Source organism: Cupressus sempervirens, chromosome 11 (assembly GCF_028749045.1).
Source record: "Cupressus sempervirens isolate cs-2001-9-10 chromosome 11, ASM2874904v1, whole genome shotgun sequence".
Lineage (NCBI taxonomy): Eukaryota > Viridiplantae > Streptophyta > Pinopsida > Cupressales > Cupressaceae > Cupressus > Cupressus sempervirens.
Genome location: NC_143128.1, coordinates 141,246,202 through 141,255,838, shown reverse-complemented (window position 1 = coordinate 141,255,838; position 9,637 = coordinate 141,246,202). Strand labels below are relative to the sequence as shown.

The 9,637-nt window shown below is 34.0% G+C and overlaps 1 pseudogene; it reads left to right on the top strand.

Moving 5' to 3' along the window:
* Window positions 1-689: 689 nt before the first annotated feature.
* Window positions 690-2,203, top strand: LOC149528600 (alpha/beta hydrolase domain-containing protein WAV2-like; annotated as a pseudogene).
* Window positions 2,204-9,637: the final 7,434 nt, after the last annotated feature.

Here is a 9,637-nt window from a genome sequence, read left to right as displayed (position 1 = left end):
AGAAAAATCTTCTCTCCATTTTTCAATCTTCTACTTTTTTTTAAAATATTTTTCGTCTAATTTTGTTCACTTTATATCTACTCCATTTATTTATTTTAATAAGAAATTTTTTTATCATTCCCCATTTTATTTTGTGATGCAAGATGCTCCTGCATCAGACTCTCCAAGTAGATAGAAAAGTATGTCCCATACTTTGATGCCAAAAGAAATTTCTTCAACCAACTTCACACTAGTACATTTTACCCCATTTTTAGAAAAAAAAATTTGACCATCTATTAAAATGTTTTAGATTGGTCGAAATATGCAAAGAAAAATATCTTTTTTTAAATCCATGCATCATATGTTAAAATTTTAAAAAAAGTGAGAAAAACTCATTGTTGTTGAGGGCAAAAATGGAGGAAGGGTTTCACAGGCTGGAGGAGGCAAAGATGAAGGTTTTTGAGAAAGGGGCATCTTTGTATAGCGGGTGGGTGGAGATGGGTGTGGCGGCGACGGTGTTAATGAAATCACAAGCATCAAAAATTATGGTCACAAGCATCAAATTTTTGCTCTTTCATGGCATACCCTCTCCCTATTTCCAAGGTAAAATTAAATCCAACCCACTTACGAGTTGTTGTGTGAACTTGCTTAACATTACACCACATTGCCATACATGTTGATTTAGCAAATTGTATTGTAGGGAAAGAAGGATGGGAAACTCAATTAGGCCAATTATTTATGGAGTGGGTGGAATAGTGGGTGCCTGCACAACACTTCTAGCGACATTCCAAGAGAGATTGGTGTATGTGCCTGTCCTACCCAGCATGAGGAAGGGCTATTAAATTACCCCTGCTACCTTCCACCTAAATTATGAAGATGTTTACCTCACTTATGTTGATGGTGTTCGCCGCGATGCCTGGTTTCTCAAATGCCCTCCACACTCTACAAGTCCCAATTCAAAACTTAAACTCAATGGTAGCCAATTTGGGTTGGCCCAAGCTTACCCTGCTGCAATGGAGTCGGATGATGTGAATTGGCCTCTCATTGCTAGTCGTATTTCTCTTTCCACTTAGTTGTTGTTTTAAAGTTATGTTTTAAATGGTTGTATCTTTCTTCAGGTTATTGAGCGACCATTTCCTCCTTCGAGCAGCTTGATACTTTAATTGTCACTGCCTTGGCCTTTTTTTTAATATTCTATACATTATTTGTAAGACAATATATGGATTTATTTTGTTATCTTTGATTCGACTCTAAAGCTCATTTGAAAATTTTCATTGTCAAATATGGCAATCCATCAATTTTGTTGCAACCTTGATGATATTCCCATATTCTTATTGTTTCTATTTGAACTCAAAACTTTTGAATGTTTTTTTATTAATACTAATAGAGATCCCTATCTTGTAGATCCAACAATATTGTATTTTCAAGAAAATGCTAGGAGTATCCTTTATGGTTCTACTGATTAATAGCTAGTGGAGTATTGTTGAAACAATGGTATTGGAAAACCTTACTTTTTCATATTAGGAAAGAGAAATACCTTAACAATTTGTTCTGCAAATATAGGGGACGTGCTTGAGTTTACTAGTAGTATGCTAGAAAAATTGAAATGTAACATTTTCATGCTTTCTTATAGAGGGTTTGTTACAATCTTTAGACCTTCTAAATTTGAATGTCTTATGTTTACCATTGTGTTCAGTCAGCATATCCCAATTGCTTTTAACGTATTGATCTGGGTATTTTTCCACCGATTGGAGGATACTTAGTGTGGAGTTAGATCATGTGGAGTTTAGAGGTGAGAGAGTCTGATGTAATTTAGTTATAATGTAATCAAGTATGGGGCAAGTGATGGCTACCCATCTCAAGCAGGCATTATCCATGATTCACAAGTGAGTCATTTTAGACATTGAAATATTTATGGGCTTAAAATAGAATGGTTATCTTAATATTTTATGCCATTGTGATCACCACAACACTTGGGCCATGTTACTTACATAAATAGCCTGATCAGGCAACACTGGAACATCTACTTCTAAGGACTGACATTGATAGATCAAATATAGTTGTCTTTGGGTGATCTTTGGGCGGGGTTGTTGGAGTAGCACTTGCCAAAAAGAATCCTAAAAAGTTGTGTTTCACTGGAGATTTAGGACCAAATAAAAACATGAATAGATCTTTTCTTTTCCTTTCTGATGAAATAAATCTACAAGTACATATTACTATATGAATCCAATTTATCTAGAAAAAAAAAAGATGAATGGATCAGGATGGCATCCCAAAGCCACACAAAAATGTCAAAGTTCCTAGTGGTCCTCAAAAGGTAACAACCACATAAAAAACAATTAGCTCTTGCAAGGAAATAGCTGAACACAGTTATTAAAACATGAAATAAAAGACTAAGCTACAAAATCTATAAAGGAAATGATAGGAGGAGGCCCCCATCATGGTAGATTAGTGGTGGCATAGTCTACCTAGTCTATTGACTAGCCAGTGTAGGAGAGGACTATCTCCAGTGGTTCCAAGAGCAACATCAAGGGAGTTAGGGCATCCTTTCTTTTGGTTCTGGTAGGGAGACTTCTTGTCAGGTGACAAAGATAAGGGAATATGAGCACAATATAGGAGCATTGTATTAGTGATTCAATAATATTTGTATATGTGCCATCTAGTTTGAATCTGGATCTTACAAAACAAATTTTTAATCATTAAATAATTGGAGTGAGTTGAGTTTTTTTGGTGTCCATAACTATATTTCAATCCTTTTAAATGATGAATAATATCTCCAATTTTAAAGCATGGTAAAGCTAGACAAATTTAGCAGAAAAATGAGCCTAGAATGACATTGTATCAAGTGAAGGGTTCTAGTCTAAAGTGTAAAAGCTTAAGAATCTAAGACCGTGCATATTTTTCACAAGAACTTAAATCAAAATAGATGTTTGGTTGTCTTAAAAGTGATCATGTGTTCCACAATATAATTGCAAATGGTTTGGAAAATGCTTGTTCCAAATGTGACGTGTTTAAACAGACCATTTTATGTTTTCTTTTGAAGTATAGACTGATGTAGAAGTCTAGCTCGAGGTGATGGGTTTTTTTAGTGCTATTTTGAGTCTTATTGGATTTAGATTTGGCATTCCAAATGGGTTGTTCATTGGATATTTCACGTTCATATATTTTCAAGCAAATGATGTGAAGATGAGTACCTGATTGACTATTTTTTGAATGCATTCATTTTAGATATTTATACAAATTTCCATGGATGTCGTGTTGATTTGGGTATTCACAAGCATTTCTTATTATCCATTTATAGCTAAAGATGGATGTAGTGTTGACCTGGGTATATGTAATGATTATTTCTTATTCACTGATATCTAGAGTTCTGGCACAATCAATTGCCCTATTTATTTTGGCTATTGGGTCTTCAGTTTGTGTGTACAAGCATATATGTCAACTACTCTGTTCATTTCCTATGTTTGAATTTTTAGTTAAGTGTAATTGTAAGGCAGCAAGATTATTGTGTATATGCATGGGTACATGTATATGTGCATCGATTTTGGTTTTTAAAAGGATCACTCCTCGTATATACAAGTCATCTGCACTATTAATTTGAATGTTTGAATTTTTAGCATGTATGTCTATGTTTTGATTTTTGATTTTTATGTGTGTGCAAATGGGTCCAATTATTGTGTGTATATGTATATGGATGTATCCATAGACTTGGGGTTTTTGTAAGGATTTTTCCTTGTATCATTTGATGTTCTAGCAGTCGGCTGGCTTGTTTGTTTAGGTATTTAAATTCTTAGACTTCATGAAATTATTTTCACTCTACTGATTTGATTAATTGATTGGTTATTGATATATGCATGTGTGTGGGAACTATTGTGGGTAGGCATCAATGCATGGTTGTATGCATCCAACTGGATTTCTGTAGGATTGTCCCTCATCCACAGATATTTGTAGTTGTCTAAAATGCAACTGGCCCTATACTTTGGGTATTGGAATTCTTTGTGTGTGGATGTTGGGTGATAATTGTAATTTGTGTGTATCCATCAATAACATCGATTTGGTTTATGTAAGGATTGTGTCTCATCCTCTAATATCATAGTTCTGGAAAACTGAATTCTTAATATAGGTATTTGACATTCTAGTTTCAATGTATATATATTCCTATTGTATTTATTTTATTGGCAATTGTAACATACCAGTTGCTGATATATGTATCAATGGGATGATTATTATCTCAATAGCTTGCTAACAGGTTGATTGTGTTGATTTAAATTCCATTAGGATTGTCTTTATCCCTTGATATTTGATGTTGTGGTAGACCATGCAACCTATTGTTTGATAAGTATGAGATATTTTCCATAGTAAGTCAAATTTGTGATTTTGCTTTTAGGATTTAACTGTGTAGTTTTTGAGTCAAACTCATTGACCCATGTTTCATGAGTAGTGATTCACAGGATTCCATCTCTCATGAGAATAAATGGAACACTTAGCACTCATTGGATATAGGTAATGCTCATAGAGGTGAAGCACTAGGACTTCTGGGAGGTCACCCATCCCAGTACTACTCTAGCTCAAGCGTACTTAACTATAGAGGTTCCTCAATGAGTTTGACTCAAAAACTATATAGTTAAATCCTGATAGCAATATCACAGTCTATTGTTTGTTAACTTTGGTCTTTAAATTCTTAATGTGCACATAAATCCGTATAAAGATGTGTGCATTATGCATGCATCAATTGTTAGAGTAATTATTTGTTCTAACTTATTAATTAAATCACTTTGATTTAATTAATTAAGTTGCCTATTACTCTAGTTTTCTTAAGCTATCTTGTAGGTGCATATAATTAATATTTTATTAATTATATTGTGCAACCCTAACTTTTTTAGGCTTTAGTTTCCCTTTTCGGGTTTCATGATTCCTTTATAAGGATTCACCTCTTTGTATTTTAAACATTCACTTATTGGATTATATGAGATATTGCTCTTTGCATGTCCATAAGATGGATCTGGCTTTTTGGCCTCCTTGATTTTTCCTTGCCTCTGTTCTTTGCTTCATCCATGTGACAGGGTTATGCATGCAGGTGTTCTTGGGAGATTAGTTTTTCACCTAATCTAACATCAATAAGGATCGTGTCTCTTCTCTTGATATCAAAATTATAGCCAAGTGAATGTATAATTTGGTACTTGTATTCTGGTCTTAGTGTACTTATCTTATTGGACATTTTAGTTTTTCTATTGCTGATATATAGATGTGTGGTGGTTATTTTATTTGAAGGTTGATGATTGGGAGCATGTTTTGATTTTGGGTTTCCTTTGGGATTGTCCTCATCCCTTGATTTTTGATGTTCTGCCAAAACTGATAGGCTATTCAATTTGGGAAATGTTATCCTTGATGTGCTTCTATATACATAGAAATATGTGTGCATGCATCAATACATAGATAGATCATGAATTTAGGTTTCTGTACAAATGCTTCCTCATTCCCAAATATTTCAATTCCTAGCAACATGAAGTGGCTTTTAGTTTGGCTATTAGCATTCTTAGTTGTGGTTTACTTATTACAGTTGTATTGGTCGGTATTAGTATGTATACGCACATAATAATTTTTTTTTAGAGTCAATACATGGACATGCATATAATTTTGGGTTCCTTTAAGTATTGTACCTCATCCCTCGATATTTGTTCTAGCAAAGACAACTAGCTTGTTGATTTGACAATTTTCTCTCTTAGTCCCAACAAACCTTGCTATTGTAAAAATTTGATTGAGTTGACTATTAGATTGACATGGTTTTTTATTAATCTCTATATATATACAATAATGAGTTATATGTGGTGTGGCTATTTCACACATATATGGATTCTTTGACATGTATTGATTTCCCATCCATAAAGACAGTTTCTCATACAGTGAGAAGTAGAACCAAAATTCTGCCATAATCAACTAAATTTATAAGTTGTGATTAGCAAATACTCTTTGCAGTTAGACCTTGGTCTTAGATATTGTGACAAAGGGACATCCCTTCCATCAAATCACCATGGACATCCACCCAACCTTGCCTATTGAGGTATACCACACACAACAAATCGGATGTGACATTTTACCCCATTTGAACACTTTATCATGTTTCTTCCATTGGGAGATGCCACATGCAACAAGTTGGATGTGGTTTCTTACCCAGTTTCAACATTTAGTGAATTATTTTGGAAGTTTTAACCTAGGGCTCTTCCTCAAATATCTGATATTTCTGCATACAATTTGACACTATTTATGTTCTTCTTGCTGTTTTATTGATTTGATGGTAATTAATTGGCATCCTTGTATATTCACACGTTTTGAGTTTATGATTTTTTTTAAATTAGTTTGTTTATCATTGAGAAAGACACTCTTAGTATTGATTCTTGATTAGTTTGTTGGAAAGTGTTATTGTGTTTGTATGCTAATGCAATGGTCTAAGCTGAAATTCACTGTGAATGCCTCCTGGATATGGCTTCTAAAATTTAGGGTTTTGCCTGTGGCATCTCATGGTTGTTATGTTGTTATAATTAAATTTCTATTTGGTCATTGGGTAATCAGTTTAGATGCTATACACTCATTTTATCTTGTCAAAATATCGTCCACCTGTATCAGTTCCCTATGCTATGCTAATGATCCGTGATGACCTAATTATTGTTAGGTTTTCTTGATAAATCATAGAAGTTTAACAAATGGTATTAAAAAATGTTGTAAAACTTTTAAATTATAATATGAAAATCCAAACATCAAACCCAATGATGTGCAGATATTAGTCTGAGGGGTGGAATAAAGAAGAGTTCAACTTACAAGTTTGACCATATTCATAGGAAAATAATGAACTAAATTCTGTCAATGTAGTTTCTGGATTTGATTGTGTAAGTTTTTTTTACATCAATATTTCAGATCACCCCGTGTGATTCATCAGCAGGATGAAAGAATGAAAGCAGAGGAGAAAGTGATGATGGATCATAGTGTGTGATCCATAAGGTTGATGTAAAAAACTTACACGATCAAATCCACAAACTAAATTGGCAGATCTTATGGATTGTGGAAATCTACTAGCTCTTATGAACTAAATTATTAAGAATTAATTAAGCCAAATCTCAATGTGGCAGAAGCCTATGGTGTTTGTTGATCTTTTACTCAGCACTAAATGTAACCATTCATGAACTATTGATTGGTTCACTTACGAAGTATTTGCACTTTTGGTTAATGTGATCTTTGTTCTCCATTAAATGGCCTAATTTAAATTTAGTTGCGCTCTTCACACACAAGAGTATGGGGGGTTAGTGTATGGAAGAGCTCTAGAGCTTGTCGTTTCCCTGTAGGTCTTTTTATTGGAAAAATGTGACATTATGCTGCAAATGTTAGCACTTTGTCTCCTATCTGCTAGATACCTAGATGAAGGTTACTTGGGAAAGACTATCTCATCAATGTCAAAGTTGTAAGTACTTGAGCCCTAGTACATAAAATCCTATGTTTTGAAGAAAAAGGAGAACTATTTGGACAGGAAAGTCTGTTAAGCACCACAGGGGAAGTAAGACTCATTACCTTCAAAATAATAGCTAAATAAAATAGAAAAGCTAGATGTCATAGAGCGTAAGTCATGTATAATGTTTTGGACATTGATCACCTCCAAAGCCTTGATTTGTAAATATTAAAGAGCGAATGAAATGAAATGACATTTGCAAAACTCTACCCCAAATTAACGAGGCTACTTGTATATTTGTAGTGAGGTTTTCCCAGTGGGATTCATAATGGGCACACAAGATTGAGTATTACCTACTGAAATAGCACTGTGGATGGTATTTTTAAATAAAAGTTGGGTAACAAAGGCTACAGCAAGGGAGTAATGCCCTGCACAGTGTGGTCTAGCTGGTGTGATGAACTATCTATCTGCATTTCAAAACTCTTGTTATTTTCCTTGAAGATTATGAGCAGAGGAGAATTTAATTCCTACATATCATGAACAATATTCATGTCATCACCAAATTTTGGAGACTTCTATTTATTTTGGAATATTGCAACGACCCAATGTTGTGTATGAACCTCACACAAAAAGGAGTAATCATCAAGATGTGAGGAATGAGCTAGCAAGTGATTTTGTTTGGTGAAAGAGGTGTGTTCTTTAGATTGTGAAGAAACAATGGGTAGGGTAGGTTGCATATTGTTGATGTGAGTTTTATTCCAAACAATCATCTCTTAAATAAGGTCACTTCTTATTCTATTCTTACAAAGTAAGATCAATAAATGTCTTCAAGGTTCTTCAATTGTGGATTTTCACTTAGTTTAATTATCTCATATGTTGGTTATTTGGTATCCTTTCTATTTCTCCTTGTAATGCTAACAATTTAATGTGGAGTGACATTAGTTCCTGAGGTTGCTATTATGTCAAGGCTAGTACTCATTCCCTGCAGATTGGAGAATCTTTTGATTGCTACTTATATAGCATATGGAATTTGAGTATTAATCCTAATTTTAAAATATTTTAGTAGTTTGTCTAATAGACTAAGATGGTCATTTCTAAAAATATCATTAAGTGGGGTAAGATAGGTTTTAATATTTGCTTCAAATGTAATACCACCTCTTCTCTGCTTGGAAGGAGGCCTTCGCCATTTGGACCTCTGTGTGTGTGTGTTTTGGGGTCCACTTCTGAGACATATTTAGCTTAGAAATCTCCACCTAGCAATGAAATGCCTATTACTCCATCTTGTTCAAAGGCGAGCATCTTAAAATTTATGGTCGGCCTTATCTTTTTGTTGCATTTGGTATATTTGGATTTGTTAAGAACAAAAGTTGTTTTTTGAGATAAAAACACTCTGAAAATCATTCTGATCCACAAAAGTAATCTACCTATGGTGGAAAATGTCAAGTTTCACTTCAATAATACACAAAATCTAAATGTACCACTTAGTGCTAAACTCTATTATATCAAAAAGTGGAACCTTGTGGGTTTCATCAACATTGACAATTGATCTAAATTGTGTGCAATGACTTGCTCTTCTGTTATGAAGGTCAAGATTAGTGCTCATTTGAAGGTAAATATGTTTTTGAAGGTCATTTTACATGTGTCCCATTGAACACACACCACGTAACATGTAGGAAGGTCTATTTAGTGTGTTCTTTACAAATGTTGGACCTTAGAAGGAATTCTTATTTTTTAGCTTATTGGGATATGCATTTGCTTTACTTATGTTGTTTGGTGGCTAGTTGATCAAGTCTCAATATTTTCCTCATCTTCTATTTACATATTTTTTAATTTATATTTTTCCAATTTTGTTTTGAAGTTACGACCAAACTTCTATGATGCATGGTCCAATCCAGCCAATGCATACATGCAAAAAGGAAGGTTGAGTGAAGCTGCAGAGTGTTGTTGTCAAGCTCTTCATCTAAATCCTCATCTTGTAAGCCTCTCTCTCATTGAAATTGTACATTTTGTATGTACTTCAAGACTTGCCTAAATTCGGTGGTTGTGATTTTTCTTGGTACACTATACAGGTTGATGCACACATCAACCTTGGAAATCTGTTGAAGGCGCAAGGATTAATTCAACATATACACTCTATGCTTTTTCTCTTGATGCTTTGCTAGTTGATATAAATTCAATACTTGAATGCTAGAGTTCTCAGCATGGTCCTGAAATATTGTA